Source organism: Microcebus murinus, chromosome 10 (assembly GCF_040939455.1).
Source record: "Microcebus murinus isolate Inina chromosome 10, M.murinus_Inina_mat1.0, whole genome shotgun sequence".
NCBI classification, from domain to species: domain Eukaryota; kingdom Metazoa; phylum Chordata; class Mammalia; order Primates; family Cheirogaleidae; genus Microcebus; species Microcebus murinus.
Window position 1 is genome coordinate 26609904 of NC_134113.1, and position 15926 is coordinate 26625829.

Sequence of the window (15926 nt, forward strand, 5' to 3'; positions counted from 1 at the left end):
TGAACATAGACAGGTCCAACATATGTTGTTAAGTGAGAATAGAATGAGGAACAGAACAGTATGTGTACATCAGTTAATGACCTATATGTTTATGTGTAGGAAAAAAATCTAGTTCATGTTTAAATGTGGCCATCCAGCTGTGGTATGAACAGTGATTTAGGGAGGAAGGACAGGAAATTGCTGTAGTCATCTAGACAAGAGGTAATGGTTGCCTTGACCAGAATGGAGAATTAAGAATGAAGAGAGTGCTGGGAAGGTAGCTCAGCCTGTAACCCCAGCACATTGGGAGGCCAAGGCAAGAGGATCACTTGAGGATAGGAGTTCAAGAACACCCTGTCTCAAAAAAAAAAAAAGAAGATGATTTAAAATACATTGAATATCAATACGTATGTTCTAAATTGTTACCAGAGATATGCATGTTGGGGGCAGCGTATAAAAACATGTGGGACTTTTGCTTTTTAAATCATATATTCCTGCAATGTTTTAATAGAAAAGATTGAGGGGGCTTGGGGGGAGAAGCTGGGCGGACTGGGCACTCCGGCGGGGGTCAAAGCCAGTGGGACCGTCAGGGGTTTTCTCGCTCTGGGAAGATTCTTCAAGCAATCACTATGTCAACCAACACAGATGTGTCTCTTTCTTCATATCATGAAGATCAGGGATACAAACTTATCCGAAAAGCTAAAGAGGCACCATTTGTCCCCATTGGAATGGCAGGTTTTGCAGCAATTGTTGCATATGGATTATACAAATTGAAGATCAGGGGAAACACTAAAATGTTCGTTCGCCTGATACGCATGCGTGTGGCAGCCCAAGGCTGTGTTGTGGGAGCAGTGACTCTGGGTATAGGCCATTCCATGTATCGGGAATTCTGAGCAAGACCTAAACCTTAGAAGAAGAGCTGCTGTCTTTGTCATGGTCTTGTTGGAGGAGCTTGCTTTAGTTATTGAGGTTTTCTATCTATGTCAAAAATAAATTATTTGAGTGAGTTCAGACAATAATACAGTATTTTGAATATTGGCTTTCTTTCTTGCAGCTTGATTTGCCTGGTGACCAAATTACTAGTGACTAGCTCACTAACTAGGTCATTCATGGGAATCAAGTTAGCACAAAAAGACACATGTCACCTAAATGCACCTGATGATGTTAAAATGTCCACCTTCTTAAACTGTTAAATGAAATTAATTCTAAAGAGGACAGCAGGCCAACCCTGAACGACTCCCAGTTTGCTGCAGAACATCGCATGATTTGGATGTCATGTAGGAATCCTGTTTACCCCAGTTAATTTAACTTTTTTCTGCCTGTCTTGGAGACTAGTTGAATACTTCAGTTTTGGGGACTGGTTGGCTCTTTTAGAACTCTTTTTTAAAAAGTGCATGAATATAATTTATAAAGCCTTTCAAAATTGAAAGTGTATGTGTGGCCGGGCGCTGTGGCTCACGCCTGTAATCCTAGCTCTTGGGAGGCCGAGGTGGGCAGATTGCTCAAGGTCAGGAGTTCGAAACCAGCCTGAGCAAGAGCGAGACCCCGTCTCTACTATAAATAGAAAGAAATTAATTGGCCAACTAATATATATAGAAAAAATTAGCCGGGCATGGTGGCGCATGCCTGTAGTCCCAGCTACCTGGGAGGCTGAGGCAGAAGGATCACTCCAGCCCAGGAGTTTGAGGTTGCTGTGAGCTAGGCTGATGCCACGGCACTCACTCTAGCCTGGGCAACAAAGTGAGACTCTGTCTCAAAAAAAAAAAAAAAAAAAAAAAAAGAAAGTGTATGTGTATGTGTTTAAACCAAACCTAGAAACCTTACAACAGAGCTACATAGTAGTAGTATTTCAGAATCACATCTGTAAACATGAGAAAAACTTAGTTATGGATTCCTGTTTAGCCCTTTTATAACTGCAGAATTATATTTTTGCTGCCATTATATTTGAGTAATTTTTAAATGTCACCTTGAAATAGAAATAATGCATTTTAACCATTAATGCATAGGTAAATAAAGAACTTTTTTAAGTGTGAAAAAAAAGAGAAAAGATTGAAATACTTGACTTCCTAGAAATAAGAAAAATTCTATATGTTTGAAAAGACTATGAAAAGCTAAAAGACAAATGCAAGCATGAGAAAATTAGTTGCAAAATATGTGCTGGACAAAAAGTTAATATTCCTAATATATAAAGTACTCTTACAAATCCAGAAGATGGATTAACATATCAGTAGAAAATGGGCAAAGAGGAGAAAATTCACAAAAGAAATCGGTATTTCTTATAAACTGAAAACATTCTACCTCATTAATCAAGAGAAATGAAAATGATAACTAGATAGTATTCTCCTCCTAAATTAGAATTTTTTTTTCTTAAAGAACAAGCCTAATGTTGATTATGGAAGCTCCTTGAGGAAGGCTGTTATCAGGGAGTGAGATTTTAGAGTTAGTTTGTTAAATGAAACAGCCTTAGGTGGCCACAAGCAGCCTAAAGTGATCGTTATAGCCACATAATTCATAATAGCCAAAGAATACAAACAATCCAATGCCCATCATCTGATGAATGGATAAATAAAATGTAGTACACCCATGCAATGGAATATTATTCAGTAATAAGAAGAAATGAAACATTGATGCATACTACAACATGGATGGACCTTGAAAACATGCGATAATGAAAGAAGACAATCACCAAAAAACACATACAGGCCGGGCGCTGTGGCTCACGCCTGTAATCCTAGCTCTTGGGAGGCCGAGGTGGGCAGATTGCTCAAGGTCAGGAGTTCGAAACCAGCCTGAGCAAGAGCGAGACCCCGTCTCTACTATAAATAGAAAGAAATTAATTGGCCAACTGATATATATATAAAAAATTAGCCGGGCATGGTGGCGCATGCCTGTAGTCCCAGCTACCCGGGAGGCTGAGGCAGAAGGATCACTCGAGCCCAGGAGTTTGAGGTTGCTGTGAGCTAGGCTGACGCCACGGCACTCACTCTAGCCTGGGCAACAAAGCGAGACTCTGTCTCAAAAAAAAAAAAAAAAAACACATACAGTATGATATGCTAAGCAAATATTAATATTAACCAAAAATAAAGCTGGCATAACTATATTCATACCAGGCAAAATAGACTTTCGAAGAAGGTCAGAGACTGTCACCCCAAAATGTGCTACCCTGACATAAGGATTATTTTGAGCTGAAGGCAATTGACAAAAAGCAGATACAGGATGAGCTCTGTCCTCCCTCATTGACCTGAAAATGGAAGATAAATTCCCCTTGTTAGGTGTTCACAACTTGTCCCCCTCCATGTCCACTTCTCCCACCAGGAAAGGGACAACAATCTTATTACCAGAGAGGAGATGGTACCAAGGCAGAGTCTACACAAACAAATCTAAGTCACTGGCTCTTATCTACTGGTTTCCCTGTATATTTGCAGGATTGCTTCAACATTAGAAAATCGATTAGTGTGATTCATTAAGTAGGGGATCAAAATAAGCCACCCTAAATTATGTCATTTTGGCATAAGGATTATTTTGAGTTAAAGGCATTTGTGATTGAATATATGTGGAAAAAGCATGCCCAGAGCTTTCCTTATCTGACTGAAAGCAGAAACTCTGGAGAAATGAAGACTGCCATATATCCTCTGTTTCAGGAAGTTTCATGGCCATGAAGAGGATAGAAATTCAGCACTTAGAACTGCACAGATCCACCTTACTCCATTCGTTTCTGCTTCCCACAATTTGCTACCCTTGGAAGCCTAAACCCCTTTTCTTTGACTTGTGCCTACTCCACAATTCATCCTTCTTTGTTTAACATGATGTATAAGCTCTCAGGCCCATCTATGTCTTTGAGTCTTCCCTTCTTTTTAGAAAGGCCCCTGGATCAGCTAAAAATTAACATTACATAAAATTTGTGTGCCTTTTCTTTCATCCATCTAGTTTGCAGGGCCCAAGCAATGAGAAAGAAGAGAGAAAAAGAATTTGTTTTCTCTCCTACACACTCCAGTTGTATCCTTTTCACTGTCACTTTTAGAACGAAGGGTTAATAGATTTTCTATAGGTGCTTTTTGTTTTACTACCTCATCACATGTCATTTATATTAATCTCTCCATGGAAGGGTGGGCAGGAGATTTCCTCTGTTCCAGCACCAATATGAGGGCTTGGATATCCTTCAGGCAACTGATTCAGTTTCCTTTTTAATTTCCTTTGCATTTGTTCACTTTACATTTTGCTCATTTTTCCTTTTAAAGTAGCTTGTATTCTTAAATCCAAAGTGAACTGCATATTTCTTTATTTTTACTCATTTATTTATTACACACATTAAATAAAATTTTTCTTTTAAAAAAAATTGCAACAGGCATTGTTGGAGGCATTGGAGATATTGCAGTGTACAGGGAAAATGAAAAAAATGAATGTCCTGCCTTTTAAATATCATTTTTTTTAGAGATGGGGTCTCACTTTGTCATCCAGGCTGGAGTGCAGTGTTCTCATCATAGCTCACTGTAGCCTTAAACTCCTGGGCTCAAGTGAACCTTCTGTCTCAGCCTCCTGAATAACTGGGACTACAGGCGTGCACTGTCATATCCAGCTTGTCCTTATACTCTAATGAAAGGGGCAGGCAATAAACAAGATAAATATGTAAAATGAGACGGTAATAATTGGTAAAGATGATTCTAAGAGTAGAAGGTAAATTGTAGAAAACCAGAGAGTGATGCAAATAATCATTATGTAATATAAGTATAAATAACCTTTGTCCCATAGAGATGCAGATGATTTGAGTCTGGTAAAAGAGATTACAACCCAATAGCTTTATTACCCTATGGGGCATTAACCAGTTTTTTATGTAATTTAGTAATCATATTCAACATTTTTCTTTCAGTGACTACAAATATATCTGTCTGTCCTAAGCCCCTTTTAACTGGCTTTCTCATCCTGCTGGCTCTCTCATCCATGACCTTGTGGACTCTTTATATATTGCATTATGAGAGCCATGGTTTTTAACTTTTTAAAAATTATACATTGGAATATAGAATGCAGTTTGTGTGCTTCTGATTTGTTATGTATCTTTAATGAGCAAACTAACAAACATTAATATATGTATATCTGTGTGTGTGTATATATATACATACATATATATATATGTATATATATATATATATAATTTTTTTTTTTTTTTAGATAGGGTCTCGCTCTATTGCCCGGGCTGGAGTGCAGTGGCATCATCATAGCTCACTTGAATCTCATATTCCTGGGCTCAAGCAATCTTCCTGCCTCAGTCACCCGAGTAGCTGGGACTACAGGCACATGCTACCATGACTGGCCCCTAATATGTATATATTTCAAAATAAAACAATAGAGATTCAAAAAAAAACCCTTGTGGATTGAATTTTTACATTCTAATATTGATGGATTATTAGGCATTATAAATGGAAATTATGAAGACCATGCAGTTATATGTGATGAAAGCTTATGAGAATGTTTTTTCAAATATGTAGACAGATAAATAAATAAAACATTTAAACTCCTAGAATAATATCATCTGTTTACTAGTATAACCAGTACACTAGATATTTAAGTATTTGAAATCATTGACAATATGAGTTCTCAAGTCAGGCTGCCTGGTTCAAATCTTTGCTCAATCACTTCTTGGTTTGGGCAAGTTATTTTACCTCTCAAACTTCAGTATTGAGGAATAAATGAAATAATATAAGTAAGAAGGTCAGAACAGTGCCAGTAAGTGCTCAAAGTTAGCTACAAACTTTCTGTTTAGCTATGTTATCTTTGCAAGGAAAAGTTACAATATATAAAGTAACACAGAGCAAGTAAGTAACCATTGCAGCTTCCTATCATTGTGTCAATTATTTAAAAAATCATACAGAATGTTTGTAATAATCAGTAGAATAATGTTTCTCAATATTGAAAAGTTCTTATCCAGGCTTCTTTTGAATGTATTCATTCTTATCCACCCAGAGAGTCCATTTATATGTTTATTTTTTGAATTACAGAACTTTTGACAACCACAGGTAAATTTGTTGTCCAGCCAAACCTATGTTTCAACAAATGGTATTTCTTTTGCATGAAAAAAATAAACTTCGTAAACGAATTGTTGCTTGAGTAAGCAAGCTAAAATACAAAGAAAAGATGTGGCAAACATTTATTTAGAGGACTTATACTTATCCCAAACTTTAGTAGTTAATAATTCTCCAAATAACAGAAACAAACAAGTCAAATAAATAAATAAAAATTCAATAGTTATCAAATAGGTTTTCTCCCTTAATAAAGAAAGCACTTACAGAAAAGGAGGAAACTACGCAAAAAAAAAAGAAAGCACTTTTCTTATTACAAAGAGATATAGAGTGTGTATACTTCTTTCATCAGAATAGTCTTATAAAATAATTTAACTATTAATAATATTTATATTAACTAACCTACTGTATGTTTTATGCTACTATCCCTATGCTCTAGGTGACAATACATTTTCAGATTAGTATTTCACAAGGGACCATTTATTTGAGCCCTTACTACATTGCCTTAAAATTTCAGACTGTTCTAAGTAATCCATGGGCTTAAACAATGTACTGTTTGAATTAGATGGCCTCTAGGATCTTCCACCACTGAGTTTCCATCAAATTATAAGAGGAGATAGAATTACTATATGCCTAAATTCTATAGAGCTCATCATTCTAATTACGCCATGTAGGGAGGCCAGCTGGCTAGCTGTCAAGAGACCTCAGGAAGCTCATTTACATTGGTAAATTCACTGTTAGGCTCTGAATCTTTGCTTTGCAGGTTTAAAACTTGATTTTTGTCGGCACATTGAAAGTAAATTCTTCTCTTGGCAGACTCATATTATCCAAGCTTACAGAGACTGAAATGCCATTTTATTAATTTACAACGGGCAATAAAATTTTTATGTGAATTGTGCTGCATCAACAGGACTGGCACATTTAATCTTTAAGAACAAAACTACATGGGAAGCCAATTATAATTGAAAACTTGTTGTGGGTATGTATTCAGAACAGCAGAAGGTAGTTGAAAGATGCACCTTAGGGATAAATTTGTCATGTGGCCTGGAGTCTTTAGAGTCTGCAACCCAAGGTTCCTTCTCCTCTTTAATAAGGTTGAGTACAAAATACAGGAACACATAGGCAATGTAGTTTATTTTGGGTGGGGCAGAGTGAGACTTACGCATGAGTAGGAACTAGGTAAAGGGAGGATGAGTGCAGGGAACATTCCAAGGATATAGAATAACATATGTAATGGCCCAGAAGTAAGGGGCAGATTGTGGTGGGCCCAGAAAACTGCATGCATGAAGTGAATAGTGGAAAGAAAATGATGTCAAGAGATGAGGGTGGAGGGGTAGTTAAGGCAAGAGCACATGAAGACCTTGAAAGTCACAATAGGGAGTTTGAGTGTTTGTCTTCAACATGACGAGGAACCAGTGAGGAATTTTAAGCAGGAAAGTAAAAATGATCAGATTTGCACCTTAGAAAGATCATTCTGGCTGTAGTGTGGAGAATGAATTGGAGGGATGCCAGGCCCCAGACAGATGAGTTCATAACCCAAGTTAGAATGAAGGAGCTTGGAAGATGGGGTGGTGTGAGGTAGAACTTGCAGGACTGGGTCATTAACTGGATATAGGCAGAAATAAAAAGGGAACAGGCAAGGGTGATGTCCAGATTTCTGGCTTGGACATGGTGGTGTCCAGCACCGATATAGGAGCCCAGGAGAACACAGGGTGAGCAGAAGGAGATGATGAGTTCAGTTTAGTGTTGACATCTTGAATTGAGCTTGAGGATTCTTTGAGATATCTAAATGGATTTGTTCAATAGGCTGTTGAACATTTGGGTTTCATATTCAAAAGAGATCTGGACTGGAGATTTGGGGATCACCAGCAAATAAATAATAGAGTAATAGCAACCCCAGAGTGGCTGATAACCCACTGAGAATGTATGGGGGTGGATATAGTTCTGTAGCTATAAGCCTGGGTAGAGTTCACTTTGCTTAACCAAAATTATTAAAATCAACAAATAATAATGTCTGTCACTCTTCTGTGTGCATTCTGGTAAGATCTGTTCAAAGCTGAGTCATTCTAGGACACGACTGGAAGCTCCATGAAAGTAGCAGTATGTGTTTTATTTCCCACTTTATTAAACTACTGCTAATATCCTTGCTGGGCTTATCTCAGCTAATCTTCCTGGTACTGTCCCTGGTTGACTACAGCTGGAGAAATTACAGGCTCAGATCATAGATAGAAGCTCTGCCATGGATTTGACATTGGGGACTGCTATTTTATATGTTGAGAGAAAACTGGACTGAGATATGTGGATATTTGGGCAGAATAATAATATTTATTTCTTTAATAATTAGGAAGGGGAGAAGAAATAAATATACGGTCATTTCTCTGTATCAATGGATTCTTCATCTTCAGATTCAACCAACCATGGATTGAAAATATTTTGAAAAACAAATACAACATTTAAAAAAACCCACAAATTTTAAAAATACAGGATCACAACTGTTTACATAGCATTTACATTGTATTAGGTATTATAAGTAATGTAGAGATAATTTAAAGTATGCAGGAGGATGTGTGTAGGTTATGTGCAAATATTACACCATTTATATAAGGTATTTGAGCATATGCGGATTTTGGTGTGGGGTCCTGGAACCAATCCCCCATGAATAACAAGGGATGACTGTATTTTTAAAATGTGTGCATCTTGTTCTTATGTTCATAATAAAGAACTGATTAAGACATTCTTTAAAAAAAATGGAATGCTGAAGAGACATTTAAAAAAATCCGATTAAGTTTATTTATTGCATGTTATTTATCAAGCAAGACAACTTCTTGGAAGGCAGATTGAGTTAATGATCACATAACAGAATATTCCATTTGTTTTTCTTAAGCAGCTTCATGCTAGCCTCAGAAGCCAAGGGAGTGTCACATCCACCGCATGCTGTTTGTTCAAAATGAGTCACCAAGTACAGCCCACCTTCAAGGAAAGGAAAATTAGATTCTACCTTTTGGTGGGAGGAGAGTCTAAGAATTTGCTGATATGTTTTAAAATCACCATGGTCTGAGAAAAAAGAGGCTATGTGTTATGGAGTTTTACCCTGTTGGTTTACTATTAACAACCAATCTTAAATTTCTCTTCCTTCCTTTTTTTCTTCTTTTTTTTTCTTTCCTCACAGATAATAGCTACACACTGTCACAACTGGTAAGCTCCAAATCTAATAGATAATATCACTAACTTGAAAAAAAAAAGTTTAACAACGTATTTATCACCTTTCAGTTCTGTAGGCCAGAAGGCTTTAATGAATTTTATTGGGTTTAAATCAAAGTATCTGCATGGCTGGTTCCTTCTGGAAACTCAAGTGGAGAATCTGTGTTTTTGCCTTTTCTAGCTCCTGGAAGAAGCCTGAATGACTGGGTTCCTGGCCCCTTCCTTGCATCATTCCAGACTCTTGTTTCCGTTGTCACATCTTTCACTTCCTCTACCGCATGAACACCCCTTTCCCCCATTTGTTTTTTATTGTGGCAATATATACATAACATCAAATTTACTATTTCAATCATTTTTATGTGTGCTCATCAGTGACATTAAGTGTATTCACTGTATTGTGCAACCATCACTACCATCCATCTCCAGAACTTTTTAATTGAAAAGAGTTTTAAAATGTTGACCCTTACATTTTTTAATTTTTATTTTTCCTTTTAATGTGGTATATAGAAAAAATCACAGCTTTTTGGACGTGGATAGGTTTCAAACTTCTCTAATCCTCTGTTAACTCATTTATGATATTTATTAATAACAGAATTGTCCACACCACATGTAAAGAGTCTAGCACTGGGCCAGGCTCTTTGCTCTTAATAGCTTAGATCTGGGATATAAGACCATTCAGAATCTTACTTTTTCCAGTAGTTCTCTAGAGGAAGAACAGCTTAACTCTTATTTAACACAAGGTCTTAACTGCTCTTTCTCTGGATGCTGAACATGATGTACTGGCTACATCCACAGGGTCCTTTGCCCCCTGGCTTCTCATTGGGTTGGCAGAAAATCTAGAAGGTAGGTAGGAGTGAGGCCAAGGTATTTATTCTCGTGGTACCCTTCCTTCCATTTCTAAGTGATTTTTAAATGCTCCTCTGCTGAAGTTCACGGCTCCTGACCTGCAGTCCTCTCTCATAGCACTCTTTGAATTCTGGTAACTGCTCCCTCTTCTTGCCCCTTCAGGCATTAGTCCAGGTAGATATATGGTCACTCATGCTTTTGCTAAACTAGGCTTGCTTTGCCATCTCTTACTGGTTTTCTTAATTCCTGGCTATACTTATTTTAAAAGTCCCCTCCTTTAACATATCTTCAAATACCCTTTCTCCTGCTAGACCTGTGACTGACACCTTCCTTCTTTTTTGAAGCAAATCTTACTCAGAATCCTGTTATGTAAAACAGATAGAAGTGGAGCCACTCCAGCTGATGTGAGGGTGAATGATGTAGGTCCTTGATCACTTGCTTTTCCCCATCCACTGAGGTGGCCTCTGGGGACCCCAGGGCTCAGAGAAACATACTTTGAAAAACACTGGACTGATCAAACCCAAGGAAATGCAAGCCCTGATCAATACTGGGATGATATTTCTATACCACACTCTTTAAATATTAATAACTTCACCTGACCACACAAATGCATTTCAAGAGCACGTGAGAACCCAGCTTCAGACATTAGCTCCATTTCTAGAATTTACCTACACCATCTTTGTGGTATTTCAGAGGTTATATTACATTCAATTGGGTATTCAACTTGAGGATCCACAGGCTGGTCTTGGTTAGAAGATTGACAAGAATGAGGACATGGGTTTCATTTAAGATCAATTTCACTTTGGTTATGAATGACTTCTCTTCTAGCTAACTGGAAAAAAAAAAAGAAAGAAAGAAAAAGATAAATATTTTTATAAAAAAAATTTCACTTTGATTTACTACCAAATCAGCAAATAGCTAATGCAAAGAACATTCACAAGATCAACAAGATAATGTGTTGTCATAGTTCACCATTGCTTTTCTAGTTCTCAAAACGTGTGGTCTTAGAAAACCCATATAGAATGGGAAATCTACTGTGTCAAAAAATTCCCACCATCAACTTTCTGCCCACGATTGGAGTAGCTACAACCGCACTCAAGAGTCCAACCCTGCTTTCATAGATGGGACTTTTTGTTGTGCTGTCGCTATTACACTATTTTGTACTCTGCCCACATGCAATAGACTTGGCCATGGCCTATCACATATATTAAGAGCATTATTTTTAATAGATCTTAAAATTTAACTATTATTTGGTATTTTCCCAAATCATGCCTCCAAAAAATTTCAGTAGAGATCTGATGATTTTTCTTGGGGTTGCTAAAGGCAGCTAGAGCCTGGAGAAAACCAGTAGGGACTAATAGAGAGTTCATGTATCTCCCTGCTCCTCTGAAGTCCTCACTCCTACCTCTCTCAGCATCCGGCCCTCAAGACCTTAAAGAAGCACAGATTGATACTAGGCTTCAGTTAGTTAATTCAATGATACTAATATAATTTGTCAAGAGTGAGTAATTCAGTTAAGTTAAAAAGAAATAAAAGCTACTTAATGCCAAATAGCTGGTTAGTGGTCCTGTTTGTATTCCTTTGCATCTATAAATTGTTTGGGGCTTACTTATACTGAGCCATTACCACTTTGCTTATCTTTGTTGTGATTTTTCATGGACTTGCTTCTAGTTGCAAACAAATTATTTGTTTGTCATACACAAAATTGTGACAAAAAGAAAAATAACATTATTCTAATTTATAGAGGGCAGGAAATAAGTTGTGACCCATAAATATTGGGAATTTTTGAAGAGGCAAGAAAGATACATGCATATTATGTCAAAAGAAAAAAGATTATCAGGTAGGAACAGAAGACTGTTGGATTGCTTTCAAGATTGTCAGATTTGGATTATATCTGCACAAATAGGAAGATGTCAGCTTGGAGAACCTTGGAAGGCAACTATTGTAGAAGTATTTATATACCTTTCATTCCTTCCATCTTTCCTTAATTCATGCAACAAATACTTGTCATGTGCTTGCCATGAGTTAAGCACTGTTTTAATTTTGGGGGATATAGCACTGAAGGGGAGACAAGATCCTTGTGCTCAGGGAATGGACATTCCTCTTGGGGAGGAACATAGATAAATAATAGTCAGATATGACAGTATCTTTGCCATGCAGAGAATGAGAATGGGTGATGTGATAGTGATTGGAAGCACTTTAGATGAGGTAGTCCTTGAAGATCTCTCTGAGGAAGTCACTTTAAAAGAACAATCTAAATGTCACAGAATTAACCATATATCCCAGAGGAAAGCATTCCCTACATAGGAAATGGTGTAAAGGCAGGAATAGGTTTTGTGCAATTGAGGAAGAAAAGTTCCAGGTGGCTGGGGCATAGTGAGCCAAGGGGAGGAGGTTGTAAGCGGGAGGCAGAGAAACAGGCAAGGCCAGATCAGCAGGGTGTGTAAGCCAAGATAAAGTGTTTAGATTTCATTGGGATTGTGATGGGAAGCTACAATCAAAGAGGACAGTGACACTATTTAATTTGTATTTTTACAAGTTGTTCCTGGCTGCTGTGTAGTGAATGCAGGGAGATCAACCAGGAGACTATTATAGCAGTCGGGACAGGAGATGAAGGTGCTAGGTAGGGACTAGAGTAATAATGGAGAGAAGTGGCAAATTTGGGATATATTTTGGAAGTAGACTGTGTCAGGATTTCTTTCTTTCTTTTTTTTTTTTTTTGAAACAGAGTCTTGCTTTGTTGCCCAGGCTAGAGTGAGTGCCGTGGCATCAGCCTAGCTCACAGCAACCTCAAACTCCTGGGCTCAAGCAATCCTGCTGCCTCAGCCTCCCAAGTAGCTGTGACTACAGGTATGCGCCACCATGCCTGGCTAATTTTTTCTATATCTATTAGTTGGCCAATTAATTTCTTTCTATTTATAGTAGAGACGGGTCTTGCTCTTGCTCAGGCTGGTTTTGAACTACTGACCTCAAGCAATCGGCCCGCCTCCACCTCCCAGAGTGCTGGGATTACAGGTTTGAGCCACCTTGCCCGGCCTGTCAGGATTTCTTGGTGGATTGGCTGGAGGGAGGAGAAGTGGTAAAATAGAGAACTCCAAAATGTTTAGTTTGAACCAACTAAGTAACTGGTAGTGGTACATATCAAAACAGAAAAAGTGGCAAAGAAGTTTTGAAGATTAAAATGAAATACTTTTGTTTTGGCCATGTTAAGTTTAGATGCTCCTTAGACAGCCAAGAAGAAATATGAAGCAGTAGTTTGTTATGTGAAAATCTGGAGAGAGATCAGGGCTAGAGATGCAGATTTTGGCGTCATGGTCAAATAGATGAAATTTAAAGCCAGGAGGCTGGTAAAGATCACTTCTAGGCTGTGTGTGATAGAGAAAAGCAAGGGCCCTAGAACAGAGTAGGGGGCACTCCAACATCAAGATATGCAGTAGAGGAGTCATCAGACAAGTCTGCGAAGGAATGAACATTGAAGAGAAAAACCGGAAAGTACAGCATCAAGGAAGTCAAGAGAATAAACTGACTCAAAAAGGGAGTGGTCAACTGTTTTGAATGTAGGAGAGAGTCAAAGTCAAAACAGTAAAGTTGTCACTGGATTAGGCAACATGCAGGTCATTAGTGATCTTAACAAGAACAGCCTCATTAGAGTACGTGGGATAGAGGCTTGATTGGAATGGGCTGAGAAGAAAATGTAAGGTGAGACGGTACAGCAACTGTGCATGTGTAAACCACCGTGGAGATCTAGACAAAGACAGGAGGAAAGTGAAATAGGAATGCTCCTGGTTAGTGCGGAGGCCTATCTGAGATCTCCATGGCTGTTATTGTTAAATTATCCCAATGACTCCAGTTATATATATGTATCTCTAGTGATATTCAGCTGTTCCTATGCAGCATAGAGTAGAAGGACAGTTGGGTTTAACCAGAGTTTGGTCTCTGCTAGATGAAAACAATGAAGGAAGAGAGAGGTAAGGAAGTTAAGCATATTTGCAAAAGGGGTACTGTATAGTTGGACCATGGGCTTTAGGCTGGGTTTTGATGACAATGAGTAGGCTAGGGAAATGGCCAACAGTAAGAAAGTAAGAGGGGCCAATGGATTGGAGGACTTGCTGGGGGTCAGAGAATTTTTGGTGTGGGAATATTGATGTACCAGAGCTGAATGGATAGGAAATTAGTGGTCAGAAGGGCCAAGCAGAATTGTTGTATATGGGAAGCTGCTAGATTAGTAAAGGGTATTCTTACATGATTTAGTCTCACCCACTGCTTATTTTTTTTTGTTTTTTGTTTTTTTTTTAGTAATAAGTTCTCTAGTGTATTATTCCTGTGCTCGAGTTATAATAAACTGCAGGGAAATACACAGATTTTTGAATAACCCTTGTGCCTAAGCAGTAGATGAAAGTCTATTATATTAGTGAAAGATTCTACAGAAGAATTCCAGTAATGAAGGCCTTGGCATATTAATGCTAACAACCAGTTTTAAACTAATTTCTGAAAAACAAAAAAGAGCAAAGAAGTCAACTTATCACTTTTTGTCACTGAGAATGTTCCCCATATTATCTGAAAATAAAGCACCTCATGTCTAGAAAGATGGAGTGTGTGCTTTGTACGTGCACTATCGATAGTGATTAAAAATGTATTAGCTGTAGGCATGACTGTTCTGCTGCACCATAGAGACACACCCACACAACACATAGTAAAAAACAAAATGTTTGGGAGAGAAATATCATACTACATTATATAATGCGTTATACTTTACAAAATACTTTTGCATCCATTAACTCATTTGTAAGTAACATTTAATTTGCTACATCTTTTCTAAAGATCTGGAAGTACTTCCCAAGAAGTCCATTCATTGCTTCATAGACTCCATTCATTACTTGTTTTTTTTTCCTCCCTCTCCCAGCACAGTTAGTTTCATTATTCCGGTTCCTTCCCTATAAACAATGTTAAAGGTTTTTTTTTTTTTTTTCCCTTCCGGTGTGAAAATTGAGCCTCGTGGCTTGTGAATACTGGCAGAATGGTAGGCTGCAGGAGCTGTGATTTTTGATTAAATAATGACATCGTGCCCGGGAGGTCAGTTCCAAGTCCACGTCTTGTTTTGGCACAATGTTTACCTGTGACTTCATTTTTTCTTAATCTCTAAAAGAGAGGCATTAACGACAATTTCCTTCATATATTTATTATCAGAATAGGATTTAAAATTCCTTATGAGAACAGGCCATGCATGGGCTTTAGAAAGAGAAAGTGCAACATGTTAACATCAGCCCATTAAATACTGTTATGATCCAAAAAGGACAACCTCAAACTTCTCTTGCCAACTTAAATTCCAGCTTCTTCTTACCCTTTTTTTTCTGATTCTTTACTTTGCCTTTGGCTGAAATTAGAAGCAGGAAGGGAGCAGGGAAGTCGACCAGGGGCTGGATCAGGGGAGGGAAGCCCAGCAGACCGGTTAAGCACGCTTGCAACTCTCCAGCCTGCTTCGACCCGGGGCCAAGCCCAGAGTCAGCGTCTCCAGCAGAAATGAGGATCCGGCCGGGCCCGACCCTGCGTCCAGAGCCAGGAGCGGTCTCGGGAAGGGTCGCACTGGCAAACACTACAAAACAGCCTGAGGCGCCGACACACGCACCTGCCGGGTGCGGCCTCCTCCCGCCCTGGTCAGGGACACCCGCAGGCCGGGCCTCAGGGGTCCGGGCCCGCCCCCCAGCGGGCACGCGGTCGGCGCGCGGGCGCGGCCCTCTGACGGCGCCTCGGCGTGCGCTCGGCGGCCGCGGCGTGCCCCAGCCAGCCGGAAGGAGCGGCGGCGCCAACGTCCTGCCGCCTGTCCGTCACGCAGCCGCCCACGCTGCCGCCGCTTCCGATTGGCCACAGGCCCGGACCGGCCCTCTC

General features: G+C 38.9%; 1 long non-coding RNA gene and 1 pseudogene across 1 annotated transcript; one reads left to right on the forward strand and one right to left on the reverse strand.

Annotated features, from left to right (window-relative positions):
- Positions 1-541: 541 nt before the first annotated feature.
- On the forward strand, positions 542-872 carry LOC105877110 (HIG1 domain family member 1A, mitochondrial pseudogene; annotated as a pseudogene).
- Positions 873-8755: 7883 nt separating this feature from the next.
- On the reverse strand, positions 8756-15823 carry LOC105877061 (uncharacterized). The gene is made up of 3 exons (XR_001156731.3): positions 15382-15823; positions 10709-10872; positions 8756-8963 (listed from the first exon to the last, which is right to left on the reverse strand). It is a non-coding gene; the product is annotated as an uncharacterized LOC105877061 (long non-coding RNA).
- Between the last annotated feature and the right edge of the window lie 103 nt (positions 15824-15926).